The sequence below is a fragment of the Macrotis lagotis genome, chromosome 2 (assembly GCF_037893015.1).
Source record: "Macrotis lagotis isolate mMagLag1 chromosome 2, bilby.v1.9.chrom.fasta, whole genome shotgun sequence".
Classification (NCBI taxonomy): domain Eukaryota; kingdom Metazoa; phylum Chordata; class Mammalia; order Peramelemorphia; family Peramelidae; genus Macrotis; species Macrotis lagotis.
The window spans coordinates 322,237,882-322,253,568 of record NC_133659.1 but is presented as its reverse complement, the minus strand read 5'-3'; the positions used below and the strand labels follow the sequence as shown (position 1 = coordinate 322,253,568).

Here is a 15,687-nt window from a genome sequence, read left to right as displayed (position 1 = left end):
GGGCGGGGGACGGGAAACACGAACCGGCCAATGGCGCCGCACCACGCACCCCGCGCGGCCAATGGAAAACAAGGGCGGGGGGAGGAGGCGGAGACCCGCCAATGACAGCCCTCCAGGTGAGGGGCCCGAGGACCGAAGCGTGGCTCCGGCTGATTGGCCCGCAAGAGCTACGTCGCGTCCGGCCAATCACCGGTCTCCGCGGGCCCCTGGCTCGGTCGGCTCCGACGTCGGCCAATGAGCGCGAACTCGGGAAGCCCCTCCCCCTCCCCTTCCTTGGGAGAAAGTCGCGCCCCGGAAGCACTTCTGGATTCTTCTTCGAAAGTGTTTACCCCGTTGCTAGGAGAAACGGTGGCTATGGCAACACTTTCTTTGCTTTTCCTCCCTAGAAGAATACGCTGAGAGTCGTATTCGGCCCCCAGTTCGGCAAGTAAGGCCTCCCCCCGTTGCCGCAGGCCTCTCGGGAAACGGGACTCTCAGGCGTCCGAGGAGCTAGCTAGCGGCCCAGAGAAACTGGAAGGGGCGGGGCGAGGGTGGCACGGCGCGAGAGACTACATATCCCGGCATGCAATGGCCCCAGAACTACCCTTAGGTGCATGCCGGGAAAGCCCCCGGACTTGCCTCCTGAGCGAACCATGTGCGGACTTTTCCCTCCTCCTGGCCTTGCGCGCCTTCGGCCCTCCCCTCCCCCAGTCTGCGCCCCCCCTTCTCCCACCCGGTGCCAGTCATAGATGCCCCTCAAGCTGGGAAGGACCTGGCAGGCCATTATGTCCTACAACTGTCCAGCACCCTTGGATGGACAGAAGGGGGAACTGAGGCTCAGAGGGGGTGGCCGACCCATTGGAGGCATAGAGCCAGGGCTGGAAGGGACCCCAGAGGTCATCCAGTCCAGCACCCTTGGATGGACAGAAGGGGAAACTGAGGTTCAGAGGGGGTGGCCGACCCATTGGAGGCATAGAGCCAGGGCTGGAAGGGACCCCAGAGGTCATCCAGTCCAGCACCCTTGGATGGACAGATGGGGAAACTGAGGCCCGGAGCAGTTAAGCGATTTGTCCCCAGCTCCTATCAAGGTGGGATGGCTCTGTCATCTCAGTCTCCTTTCTTCCCACAGCATGTAGGAAGCCTCTGCTGTCAAAAGGTGCTTCATGTCCCCTGGCTTGAAGTCTGCAACACCCTTCCAGATTCACTTTGAAGGAGAGTGCTAGTGACCTTCCCTCCCATCTCTGAAATTCTGTGTGTGTGAGTTGTCCCTGGCTGGCCCTCTCAGGTACAAAGACCTTTCCTGGAAAATAGCCATTCCTTGGGCAAATAAGTTTTGATGGAATTCTGGAGAGCTAATGGCCCAACTTCCCCTCCCCTCCCCTCCTCTCCTGGTCATAGCTATGGAGAATGGAAGTGGGAGAGACCTGGGGAGGGGGGCTTCCAGCAGCAACCGTGTCTAGCTCCTTTAGGATCATAGGCTTGGCCCTGAGTCAGACCCAGGGGACAGGTTAGATGCCACAAAGCAAGGAAACCAGATCTCAAAGGAGTGTTCAGAGAGGATGCACCTGCAAAACATTTGAAAGCAAAACCTGTGATGAAGCAAATGAGACAATTTTAACTATTCTCTGATAGGTAGGTGCAACACTGGGAAAGTTTTCAATGTAACAAAAGAGCTGAGATGCTAACTTGCTACAACAATCACCTTTCCTGGAGAGGGAGATATATTAGTAAGTCGGAAAGACATCTTTAGTTTCTCCTTAGTAGCAGTTTATAAATTCCTTATACATTGATCAGTCAGAATTTATAAGCACCCTCTATGTTGAAAGTTTTCTTACTAAAGCTCTCAGAGATACAGAGGCAAAAGATGATCCCTATCCTCAAGCCTAATGAGGCAGACCACATGCAGACACCAAGCTCCATACAGGAGAGATAGGAAATCATTAAAAGAGTTTTATATTTAAAATACATGTACTTTATAATTTTGGAACCTCTTTTTTTTATAAACATCTTTATTTGAATTTTGCAAGCTATACCTACATGGGTCCTTGGGGGAAACAAGCTTTTTAGGATTTGACTTAGGTCATAATCTTTGACACTTCCCTTTTTAGAATGTCAGTAGCCATCTGCTTGTGGTTCCTGTTTGTTGACTTATCATGGTAAACAATTTACATCTATTTGGATGAACTGTATTTGTTATTAATGAGCAGACCTAGTTTCACAATTCCCTTTTAAAGCTGTGCTTCTTTCTTTGTTGGTTACATTTTTGCAGTCAGGTTTTTTTCTGACAGTTTTATTCATATCTTTAATGTTTCAATCATTTCTGAACATTCCTTTTCTCTCTACCCAGCTAGTCTTCTTTCCCCTGTAACACTATTAAAAAAAAAAGAAACAAGAATAGGAAAACAGTTCAGCTAAAGGAACCAAGCACACAAAGTACCTCTGAAAGAATATGCAAAATGGGGATTCAATTTTGATCATTTTGATGTGGTTCATCTGGAATGCAAATAGTGGCATTTTGTAACTTTGGTGAGAGAAGACTATTAAATAAAGTTGCAAAGGTGATTTTTGAAGATTGTCCACTGGTTAGTCTAGTAAAAGGTATCAGCCTGCATAAAAGTGTGGATGTGTATCAGTAACAACCAAATTTCCTCTTGGACAAAAAAGGGAGAGATTAGGGTGTTGTTTGAAGTTTCTAGCTCTTAAGTTAGTGGTCTTTCAACAGGGAAATGAAGGAAGAATAGAATTTCCTTAATTCCTAGACTCCATCCTTGGGATAAACTCAACTCCCTTAAGCTGTTAAATTTCACAATCTTTTCCGCTTTTCAAAACTACATGCTCTTTGTTTTAGTTTTTGTTTTTGCAAGGCTATGGGGTTAAGTGGCTTGCCCAAGGCCACACAGCTAGGTGTGTCTGAGTGTCTGAGGTTAGACTTGAACTCAGATACTCCTGATTCCAGGGCTGGTGCTCTATCCATTGTGCCACCTAGCCGCCACACTACATGCTCTTTGAAAGAGAGTTCTTCTACTCTCCCCATTCCCTTTTTTTAACTGTGTATTTTTTTTTGTCTCTACCCAAGCCACTAGCATCACTAGCTAAATTGAGATAGAATAGAGATAGATAGAATGGAAATAAGGTCAGTATTTCCTTTATCCTCATTTCTGGACAGCAGTCAGTCTGTCTATAACACACTAATACATTTCCCTGACCAATATATATATGATGAGTTTTCTCTCTCTCTCTCTCTCTCTCTCTCTCTCTCTCTCTCTCTCTCTGCAAGGCAATGGGGTTAACTGGCTTGCCCAAGGCCACACAGCTAGGTAATTATTAAGTGTCTAAGGTCAGATTTGAACTCCTGCCTTCCTGACTCTAGGGCAGGTGCTCCATCCACTGCACCACCTAGCTGCCTGGTCCATGCAGTTTCAACTCTCTTCCCTACAACTTTTTACATTCATTGTTAATATCATACAATGATGATCGATAATTTATGATAATGACCTTAAGACAATATGGGAATCTGAAGTGCCTAAAGAATAATTAAGGATTAAATTGAGATTCGATATAATTTTGTATTTTAATTTAAAAAATAGCACTTAGTGTATGGCACAGTGAATCAATTGAAGTCAGTTTAAGTGAAATTAACCTCTCCAGTCCCACTGGTTTCTGATTATGGAAATCTGTCTTATTTCTAACTCCTTTTAGAAACAAAAATTATATTATGAACTAATTATAAAAGATTGGAGGGGGCTGGACTTGTGATTTCCCTGGTAGAAGTTCCTTCTTCCAATGCAGGTCAGAATTTGCAACTTATGGTCTTAGAGAGGTGTTCTAGTGGTTCAATGACTTGTCACTTTGCTAGTAGGAATCCTTGTCCAGAAGGTCTGCTCTCTCTCTCCCCTATGGCTTATAAATAGAAAGCACTCTACATTGAGCTTCATCTTTGACAGCAGCAGTGTCATGCTGGCTTGGTCCACTGATTCTCCTCCAGCAGTGGGCTGGTATATTTCTACAGCAGCATCTTGACAGCTGCCAAGTCTTTCTGGCATGTCAAACTAATGGTGTCCCCTAGATGGGAAATAATGCCCTCTCTGGAGGAAACCATCTTTCTCCTCCCCAGTTTGCAGTGCAAGGATTGAGAACCAGTAAACAGGCACTTCAGATGTGCACCCATATAGACACCCAGATCCCCAACAAATCTGGAGGAAGTTAGAAAGCAAGGCTTAACATTTGGTTAAAGTCTGTACTTAAGAAAAGTTTCTGCTCTCCAGATGTGATGATATTTGTCCTTCATTCTTGAAGAAGACCATGACATGGGGGGGTGATTCCATGAGAAGCACATGAATTGAATTTGAATCATGGGGGACTGTGCTAAGTCCCAGTGTCACTGTCTCCTCTAGAGCCATCTGGGTCCAGAGTCACTGGCCAGATAGGCATCAGGTTGACTGGAGATGGCCCTGGATGTGAGGCAGTCATGGTTGAGTGACTTACCTAAGGTCACATAGCTAGTAACTATCAAGTGTCTGAGGCTGGATTTGAATTCCAGTCCTCCTGACTCCAAGGCCAGGACTTTATCCACTGCTTCACCTAGCTCCTGTCCAGGAGCTTACCTTCCAATGGGTAAAATAGCATTAAAATAACTAGGTATATATAAAATATACAAATTAGATGGACAGTAGTGATGTACATTGGCAGCTGGGGGGAGGGGAGACTATGCAAGGGGGGAGCTTTTAGCAGATACTTAAAGGAATCCAGGGAAACTAAAGGGTAGTGGCCTGGGGAGTCAGAAGAGCCCTTGGATTTCTGACCACCCTGAGGTTTTTGTGGGTAAGCCCTCTGCTCTTACTGTTCCAGACAGTCTCATCCATCCCTGTCCTGTCTCTGGTTAATCTGGGGTTGCTTGGGCTTTCCCTGACTTTACTGGAAGCTTTTCTTTCCTATATCTCACAGGGTTCTATGACTTCTTGTATAGTTCTCAGAGGAATAAACCATTTGTTAGTGTTTTCATTGAATTTCTTGGTTATTCACTTCAGTGCTGACTTCAGGGTTTTGCTGGAGTAGATGTGGGGAATGGCCTCCTGTTCACCAGATATCTCTAAAGCCATGTTCTTAACAAAAGATAAAACTTCATGAAGGGAAGATCAAAGAAGTTGAGTGGGGAAAAAAAGACCTGGGGGCGGCTAGGTGGAGCAGTGGATAGAGCATCTGCACCCTTCCGACCTCAGACACTTAATAATTACCTAGCTGTGTGGGGCCTTGGGCAAGCCACTTAACCCCATTGCCTTGCAAAAACCTTTAAAAAAAAGGACCTTAACTGTTATGAATTATACCATTCTCTTTTTGCTGGTTCTCTCCACTACTTTTAGTTTAGATAGAAAATATAGAGTTATCTTGTGAACGATAAGATAGTCCCTAAGCAGAGAGGACCAGAAATCTTTTTTTGTTTGTTTGTTTTTTTGTTTTTAGTTTTTGCAAGGCAGTGGGGTTAAGTAGCTTGCCCAAGGCCACACAGCTAGGTAATTATTAAGTGTCTGAGGCTGGATTTGAACTCAGGTACTCCTGACTCCAGGGCTGGTGCTCCATCCAGTGCGCCACCTAGCTGTCCCAGGACAGAAATCTTAAAAGATTAGTCTTTGAAGCCTCTGATTATTAGATCTCCTCTGTGACCCAGGTTACCTGCAAAGAGGTCCTAAGTGACCTGTTTTCAATCAGTAAGGATTTGTTTACCCTGTGATATTCTTTCATTGACACTAACTCACAGAAATACCCCACAAACAATGGAAATTCCTGCTCACATCTTTGTGTTCATTCTTACTGGGTGCTATGTTCACATTCTTCCTTCCACAAAATCAGATACCCTGGTATGGTTTTCAAATTCTTATTGATGATGAAATCATTTAAATATATTATTTGACTATTAAATGATTCCATATTTCTCAGATTGTCATGAAAAGCCGTGATGTATATATTGTAATAATAGCACTTATTTTGTAAAAAAACTTCACAAATGTTATCTCATTTTATCCTCCTGTAGCATTGGGAGGCAGGTGCTATTATCCTTCTTTTACAGAGAAGGAAACTGAAGTAGATAGATGCTCCAGGTATATACAGCTGGGAGTGTCCTCAGGTGTTCCAGATTCCAGACTCAGTTCTCTATCCACTGTCCCTGTTTATACAAATGTCATAACTGACCCATGCACACAGATGCATATGTGTGTGTGAGTTTATATTTAAATTTAAAAGTGTCCGAGGCAGCTAGGTGGTGAAGCAGATAGAATCCTGGAACTGGAATCAGGAGGTCTCTGAGTCCAAATTCGACCTCCGACACTTTTATTAGCTATGTGACCCTATTTGCTTCATTTGTAAAATGAACTGGAGAAGGTAATGGCAAATCACTCCAGAGTCTTTGCCAGGTAAACCCCAAATTCGGTCACAAAGAATCAGCTATGACTGAAAAGACTGAACAAAAGGGTCTAGAATACTTTGTTTTTCTTCCAGCTCACCCCTAATAGGGTAACTTCTAGAAAAGGTGCTCATTGTATCCTTTCTGGATTGCCCAAGCAGTTCCTAAGGTCCAACTCTTCTGGCCAGCATAGCCTGGCTCTTGACTTCTTCCATTTTCAGGATGATTCTGGCCATGGTTATTTTTTCCTTTGAAAAACTGCTGTTGCAGTAATCATCTTCTCCCATTGAGCAACCAGAACTTCACTCAGGAACTTTTAGCCTTCCAAACCCCCAAAGTTCCAGGAAGTCCATTTTTAGAGTCTCCTAGTGCTGGCAAAAGAAACAAGAGGGCAGGGCCACTAGATAAGTCATGCCCTTAGTGCTGATGGCTGCTATTGCTAGTGGGGGGCGGTGATAGGAGAGAGAAATCTCCTCCCTCACCCCTTTGTTGGAAGTTCAAGAGAAAAGAAGTGCTAAATGTATCTTCTAAGAAGCCCCTGCAGCTCCTCTTTTGGCTGTTCAGGCCGATGCTTCTTAAGGGATTGTTGTAAGGAAAGAACTCTGTAAAAACCTTTGACATGCTCTAAAAGTACAGGGGATTGATTTGAGATGCATTTCTCTGCCTCATTGTCACAGGGGTCCTCAGGACTTGAGCCCCCTTTCCTCTGAACTGTCACAGACTTTTGAGGGGGTAGTTCTGTGTCAAGTATATGTCGCCCTTGTAGATACCTGTTTCTAAAAGCTAGTTAAATCTGTCTCACTAATGGGTAGCACCAATTGATAACCGTGTGGGCAAGTACAGAAGAAGGGGCTCATGAGGTATTGCGTTTCAAGACACCCCTCGGGGATGACCCTGGAGCTCTACGGAGAAGTGTAGGAATGCCCAGCATGCAAGTATTCATGGAGCTTTGGAGAGGAGTCCCAGAGCTTCTCCACACTATGACTGGATTTCCATCTTCACTCATCCTTCCAACCCTTAGATAATAAAAGATTTCATTAGGTTCTTCCTCAGAAAGAAATAACATAAATCTGTAGCAGGTTCATTTTTTTTCTTTTTTTAGGTTTTTGTAAGGCAAACGGGGTTAAATGGCTTGCCCAAGGCCACACAGCTAGGTAATTATTAAGTGTCTGAGACTGGATTTGAACCCAAGTACTCCTGACTCCAGGGCCGGTGCTTTATCCACTATGCCACCTAGCCGCCCCTGTAGCAGGTTCTTTAAGGTGTGCGGTGTGCAGGGAGCCTGGTCCAAGTGAGAAAAAGATTCCCCAGGGCTGACTAGACCCACTATGGCCATGATGTCTCCTTGGCAACAGTCACTTTAAAAAACAATTTTATAGTCACTGGAAGCAAAGATGAATCAATTCACATCTATTGATAGGAAAAAGATGATAGAACATGGTATATTGCTCTGTCATACTGACTCAATAAATTGCCTGTAATTCTTTGGTAAGGGGCAATTAATCAGTGCAGGAGAAGATGGACTAATCTGTATCTGAGATAATTAATCAGTGCAGGAGAAGATGGACTAATCTGTATCTGAGATACAGAGAGATGGGAATGCTTCAAGTCCATTAACACACATAAAGGACAGGTGACTTTTCTTTCTGTTCATCCTTTTGGCAAATTAGCTCTATCAATGGGAACAAACAACATGTTACATAGAACCTTACTGAAGGAGGATATATCTTCATAAAAAATAGAAAACCAAATACCCACAAAGTGAAGAGAAGAATATAGTTACCATAATAAACAAAGTAGACATACATCACCAACTTAAATCTGCATCCATTGCTAGAACCATTACCACTTCTCACAACATCAGAAATTTCTTCTGTTAATTCATTTCAGATTCCACATTTTCAGGGGCTGAAGATGAAGTAGGTTGTTTGTGATTCACTAAAATGTCTGAGAATTGAAGTCTCCTGAAAACAAGTAAAAGACACAGGCAGCTTTGAAATATCAAAGCATCCAGTTATTGTTATAGCATCTGGGGATAGTTTCATCAGAATATGGATCCAAATAAGAAGACTCCCCCTTCTTGATTACAAGATAGAAATACTGAAGGCAGACTCACATGCTTTAGAGTTCAGCCTGGTAAAGCTGCAGCACTTTTCTCCTATAAATAGAGAAGATAAAAGGCTAAAACTACCCCACTACCCCAAATCTGACGTTTCAGCAGGCAAAGAGCAAAAATTCAAGAAATTTGGTTGGACTGAGACAGTAATAAACCACCAAAAGCAGGCCAATGTCAGTCAAGAAAATAAAATTGGAAGATATATGAGAAAAGAAGAAAAAAATAACAAAGTACAAATCAGTGACTAAATCTTTTAAAATTTAAAAAAAGAATCCAAGACAATGTAATTATTAGATGATTGGCTAGAACTAGGGACTTGGGCAGAATACAAAGGGAAGTACATTTTACTGAAAATAGACTTATTCAGCTTGAGGCTGGATAAGAAAACTGCTAAGGTTCTACCCCAATCTAATGGTTTATGAAGTCTAAATGTGGCGGAGTCACTCTCTGGGACTTTGGGACCCTGACTTTTCTAATTCAACCAGCCTCAGGGTGTGATTTGTGTGTGGCCCATTCTGACTCCTCACTGTACTACCTTTCCCATTAACCTGGCTGACTATCTCAGTTTTGTTTAGGAAGCTGAGGGGCCTTTCTTTCCTCTCTTCTCATAACATCACAGATGAAGAATTGGACATAGTCATTTAAAGTTATCTAGTTTTACAGATGTACTGAATATCCTACTGGTAACAAATAGATGAGTTGAGATTTGAATCTAGGTTCTTTGATCCCAAGTACATTAGCTCTTTTCATTAATCCGTGTTGCTTTTCTTAATCTTCCCAAATCATACACAAACCCTTTTAAGGTTATTTAAACTAAGCCATGGGGAAACAATAGATGGAGATAAAATAACAAATAGGAAAATGAACATTTGCCAGTTCTTAAAAGTTAATTGTGCCAATTCTTAAAAGTTAATTTGTCAATTCTAAAAAGTTAAAGGCATAGCAACTTATGAATATCTTCATCTCAGCCGATTTTATTACATAAAACAACTCTAAGTTCTTTTCCACATTAAAAATGTAACACCCCTTTTGGAGAAATGACCTCATAGCCCTTGTATATAATATGGCCATATCCTGTCCAGAATTCAGATCAAACATTTAAACGATTTTTGGATGGATCTAGGTCATACTTCATTGTCTTATCCTAGGGTCAAGAGACCAAACCATTTCCTTTTCTTTTTCTAGCTCCCTCTTCTTCTAGGCCTTCTATTCTTGAGTCATTCATGTCTAAGGTCCAATGTTTGTTTCCAGACACATTACGCCCTCAATTCATCCTGTCTCTTTCAGACAGAAATGAAATCTAGAATCCTTTCCTTTTTTTCTCCCTCTCCTAAATAAGACTTTAGGGTGAGAAAGTGAGGCATAAACAAAATCCATAATTCATGATCTAGATTCCAGTCCTTCTGTCATCTTATAAAGCACAAAGGGGCTATCTTTTTTCTAAGGGGATAGTGTGCATTTAAAAAAAATTTAATTTCTTTTATTTAAGGCAGTGGGGTTAAGTGACGTGCCCAAGGTCATATAGCCAGGTAATTATTAAATGTCTGAGTCTGGATTTGAACTCAGGTTCTCTTGACTCCAGGGCCGGTGCTCTATTTACTGCTCCACCTGGCTTCCCCAGATAGTGTGCATTTTTAATGCAGCAAAAATACTAGGATTATTTTAGGTGATGAAATCAGCTTCATTTAAGTTATTCATATCATAAAAATAATAGAATATTTTCTCATCCAACTTTATTGCACAGAAGAGTTCAGAGAGGTTATGGCCAAGTTGGCACAGATACCCAAGTCTCCTGACTTACAGTCCAGTTCCCTTTTTCAGTACAGCATACAAATCATAACAAGGGTTTGAGATTGTATTTTAAAAATACACAGAGCCTGGCACAATCAGTCTTTAATAAAAGCTTATTAATTGATTGAAGTAGTAATATATCTGGAGCATTTTAAGTTTTGCAGATAACCTTATTTGTTTGCTCATTTTGAACCTCCAACAACCCTGTGAGGCAAATGTTCTTATCCTTCTAGGGGTTCTTATCCTTTTTGGCTTTTCTTTGTCCTTCCACTTCTAATACAGTTCCAATCATGTAGTCAGGGCTCGATAAATGCTGACGATTTTGCAACTGAAAAAAAAAATGAGACCAAGATAATTTAACTGACTTGCCTAGGATCCTGAAGTCAATCATGATCAGATCCTCATCTTTGTGACTGCAAATCCTCTCCTCAATACTGTTTTTATTATTTTAAAAAGATATTTACAGGGGCAGCTAGGTGGCACAGTGGATAGAGCACCGGCCCTGGAATCAGGAGGACCTGAGTTCAAATCCAACCTCAGACACTTAATAATGACCTCATTGTGTGGCCTTGGGCAAGTCACTTAACCCCATTTGCCTTGTAAAAAAAAACACCTAAAAAAAAGATGTTTTAGAATTACTTATATCACATTCATTTCTTAGGAGAAACAAACAAAAACAAAAACCTTCCTTCCCCATGACAGAAACAATGAAGGGGAGCATCCAATATGTGGCCCCATCTGACAATGAGCACAGCAGTCTAGCCTAGCAGGCTCCCACCTGCAATCTGAGAGGAGAGAGTGACTTCATTATCTCTTCTCTGGAACCTTGATAGGTTTTTTTGAGATCTTTTCATTGATATTGTTGCCCTTGTATACATTGCTCTCATGGCTCTCTTTATTTTGCTGTAGCTCATTTTTTCATTCCTTGCTACACAGTTCTATTCTTAAGCCCCCTTACCCTTGTCTTTCCAGCTGTTGCCTTGACAAACTCCAAATTTCTCATCATCCCCATCACTGACCTCCTCTCCTCTGATGCTAGAGAAAAATCAGGCAGGAGAGCTCATTGTGTCCACTGCAGATTTATGGTATCCAGTCTCAACTGGGCATCCTAATATCAAAGCTGCCTTTTTTTTTCAAGGCAATGAGGTTAAGTAGCTTGCCCAAGGCCACACAGCTAGGTAATTATTAAGTGTCTGAGGCTGGGTTTGAACTCAGGTACTCCTGACTCCAAGGCCAGTGCTCTATCCACTACACCACCTAGTCACCCCCAAAGCTTCTTTTTTTAAAAAATTATTTATTTATTTTGAATTTTACAATTTTCCCCCTAATCTCATTTCCCTCCCCCCACCCCCCACATAACACAGTCTCTTAGTCTTTACATTATTTCCATGGTATGATTGATCATGTGATGAGAGAGAAATTATATCCTTAAGGAAAAAAGATAAAGTGTAAGAGGTAGCAAAATTACATAATAAGATAAGTTTTTTTTTTTTTAAATTAAAGGCATTAGTCTTTGGTCTTTGTTCAAACTCCACAATTCTTTCTCTGGATACAGATGATATTCTCCATCGCAGACAGCCCCAAATTGTGCCTGAATGTTGCACTGATGGAATGAGGGAATCCATTAAGGTTGATCATCACCCCCATGTTGCTGTTAGGGTATACAATGTTTTTCTGGTTCTGCTCATCTCGCTCAGCATCAGTTCTTGAAAATCCTTTCATGCTTCCCTGAATTCCCATCCCTCCTGGTTTCTTTTTCTTTTGTTTTCTTTTTTTGTTAGAAAAGATTTTATTTATTTTGAGTTGCACAATTTTCCCCCTATTATTGTTTCCCTCCCCCACCCCCCACCAAAGACAGTCTGTAAGTCTTTACATTGTTTCCATGGTATACATGAATCTAAGTTGAATGTGATGAGAGAGAAATCATACCCTTAAGGAAGAAAAATAAAGCATAAGAGATAGCAAAATTACATAAGATAACAGTTTTTTTTTTTCTAAATTGAAGGTAATAGTCTTTGATCTTTGTTCAAACTCCACAGTTCTTTCTCTGGATACAGATGGTATCCTCCATCGCAGATACCCTAAAATTGTCCCTGATTGTTGCACTGAAGGAATGAGTGAGTCCATCAAGGTTGATCCTCACCCCCATGTTGCCATTAGGGTGTACAATGTTGTTCTGGTTCTGCTCATCTCACTCAGCATCAGTTCATGCAAATTCCTCCAGGCTTCCCTGAACTCCCCTCCCTCCTGGTTTCTAATAGAACAATAGTGTTCCATCACACACATATACCACAGTTTGTTAAGCCATTCCCCAATTGATGGACATTCACTCGATTTTCAATTCTTTGTTCACAGCTCCACCAACAGTGTAATAGTGTCCCAGATTTCCCACAACCCTTCCAACAATGATCATTATCCTTTCTGGTCATATTGGCCAGTCTGAGAGGTGTGAGGTGGTACCTCAGAGAAGCTTTAATTTGCATTTCCCTAATAATTAATGATTTAGAGCAGTTTTTCATATGGCTATGGATTGCATTGATCTCCTCATCTGTAAATTGCCTTTGCATATCCTTTGACCATTTATCAATCGGGGAGTGGCTTTTTGTTTTAAAAATATGACTCAGTTCTCTGTACATTTTAGAAATGAGTCCTTTTTCAGAAATACTAGTTGAAAAGATTATTTCCCAGTTTACTACATTGCTTTTGATCTTGGTTACAGTGGTTTTATCTGTGCAAAAGCTTTTTAATTTAATGTAATCAAAATCATCTAGTTTGTTTTTAGTGATGTTCTCCATCTCTTCCTTAGTCATACACTGCTCCCCTTTCCATAAATCTGACAGGTAAACTAGTCCTTGATCTTCTAATTTGCTTATAGTATTATTTTTTATGTCTAAATCCTGTATCCATTTGGATCTTATCTTGGTATAGGGTGTGAGGTGTTGGTCTAATCTAAGTTTGTTCAATGCTAACTTCCAATTTTCCCAATCATTTTTATTGAAGAGAGAATTTTTATCCCAATAGCTGTACTCTTTAGGTTTATCAAACAGCAGATTACTATAATAATTTCCTACTATTTCACCTAGTCTATTCCACTGATCCATGACTCTATTTCTTAGCCAATACCAGACAGTTTTGATGACTGATGCTTTATAATATAATTTTAGATCTGGTAGGGCCAAGCCACCTTCTTTTGCACTTTTTTTTTCATTAAATCTCGGGAAATTCTTGACTTTTTATTTTTTCCTTATGAATTTACTTACAATTTTTTCTAACTTTCTAACTTTTTTCTAACTTTTCTCTTTCAAAGCTTCTTTTTAGTCTTCCCTAACTGAATTCTCCCACTGCAGCTATTCAAAAACTCCATCTCTCTTCATCTATCCTCCTTTTCCTCTCATCAGAGAACTTGCCCTCCTAATCTTTTACTGAGGACATCGTTTTTTCTAGAAGTTTTTGTTAGATAATGAGTTCTTGTTCCCCAAACTGGGATCTTTGGGTTTATCAAACAGTAGATTACTGTGGTCATTTGCTGTATCTTGTGTACCTGATCTATCCCTGATCTACCACTCTTGTTTATTACCTAAAAGCTGACTATTTTGATGATTTCTGATTTGTAATATAGTTTGAGATCTGGTATGTCTGGGTTACCTTCCTTTACATTTTCTTTTCATCAATTTCCTTGATATTCTTGACTTTCTGTTCTTCCAGATTGGTTTATTTTTAATTGAGAAAATAGAGACCATTTGATCTGAGTGCCTCCTCCCCTGCTCTACATCACATAGTCCTTTGAGATCAATCCCCATTCTTTTCTCATTAACTTAGATCTTGTTCCCACTTTTTCTTGCTTAAGCCTAGGTTCTTGTCCCCTTGAACCTCCTCCTTTCCTATGAACTCAATGCTTATCTCTAGGGAGTTGATACCTAAGTCTATATATCTGGCTCCACCTGAGTTCCAGACCTGCATCTAGAGAGGCTCTGTAGTTTCTTCCTAAATTTACCTAACTTCCTCATTTTCCTCTTTCTGTTTTCTGGTCCCTGAGTCATATTCCTCACCTTCCCTGATGCTTCACTCCTCCTTCCCCTGCATCCAGTCAGTAACCATGCCTTGTCTATGATACCACCACCAGAGCCCTACTTTTAGTCACAGTCACCCCCTCTAATCCCCTCTCCAAATCCAAACTAGACTCCCTGCCTCAGCTCTCTCTCTCTCTCTCCCCTCCACTCCTTCCTCTGCACAGCTGACCAAGTGAAAATACTATAGGACAGGTTTGACCATGTCATCCCTGACTCAAGAAACCCCAAAGGTTCCCATTTCCTCTAAGAGAAAATCTCATCTACTCTGCTTGGCAGAGTAACTTTCCAAGTTAGGTAAAAATAGTACAAATATTCCCCTTTACCTATTCTGGGATGTAGCTCCTCTGGCTGCCTTACTATTCCTTATAAGCATCATTCTATCCTGTGTTTTGTCACCAGGCCTGTCATAGCCTCCCTTACTCAGTCAGTGACCTTCTTCTTGAAGCCTCTGCCTGCCTTAGAAGTTTAGCTTCTGATGGGGGATCTTTCGTAATCCCTCTGGTGAGCTTCCTCCCTGTCCCACAAATTGTATTGACTTGGACCTCCTTGAGGGCACCATTGGTTTTGTTTCTAGCCACAATTCTTCACACTTAATAAATGTTTGTGGGACTGATGAGATTTTTCCATGACATAATTTGTTCTTGTTTTTTTTTTCAGCTGTGTAACCTGGAGTTGGACTAGGCATGACCAGTTTGCCTGAGGTGGAGTGGACAGTATCCTCTACATAAGTAAGTGGCATGGGCGGCTAGGTGGCGCAGTGGATAAAGCACCGGCATTGGAGGCAGGAGTATCTGGGTTCAAATCCAGTCTCAGACACTTAATAATGACCTAGCTGTGTGGCCTTGGGCAAGCCACTTAACCCCATTTGCCTTGCAAAAACCTAAAAAAAAAATAAGTGGCATGGCCTCCTTTAATAGACTGCCTTTTGTCTTTAAAACTGGTGAGATCTTCAGTATTTCCTACCATTGTTGCTGCTCTTTTTGGGATGACATGAACTCACTCAGAGGGGAAGGAAAATCTTTCCTGATCCTTCTTCTTTTACCCTCCCTGAGAAATGGGTCTGGGGGTGTTTATTTCTGTGCTGCATTCTTTGCCCACCTCTTTTCAGTTGATGGAGGTCATTCTCATGGTCCTGGGAATTTGAGCCATGAAGACATTGCAGGCAGGATGGTGAAGTCAGCTAGGCCAGCATGGAAGCATTGAGAAGCCAGGGTGCCAGGGTTTTGAGGCCAAGGGGGATTTTGGACTTGGAGCTGGGAGTATGCTTTATGGGGATCTAGCTAAACTATGAACCTAAACCCTTTCCACTCCTGAAAGAGTGAAGTGATGTTAAG

General features: G+C 41.7%; 1 protein-coding gene and 1 pseudogene across 4 annotated transcripts in view; both read left to right on the top strand.

The window, feature by feature from the left end:
• The first annotated feature begins 321 nt into the window (after positions 1-321).
• LOC141515287 (putative tetratricopeptide repeat protein 41) overlaps positions 322-15,687 on the top strand; it is an 83,095-nt gene continuing 67,729 nt past the window's right edge. For 2 of the 4 annotated variants that reach the window (XM_074226729.1, XM_074226726.1), the window contains exons 1-3: positions 322-427; positions 1,109-1,264; positions 15,011-15,081. The gene's annotated coding sequence lies outside the window, so the exon portion shown is untranslated. The other 2 variants (XM_074226728.1, XM_074226727.1) reach the window with 2 other exon arrangements.
• On the top strand, positions 1,013-11,267 carry LOC141512257 (p21-activated protein kinase-interacting protein 1-like; annotated as a pseudogene).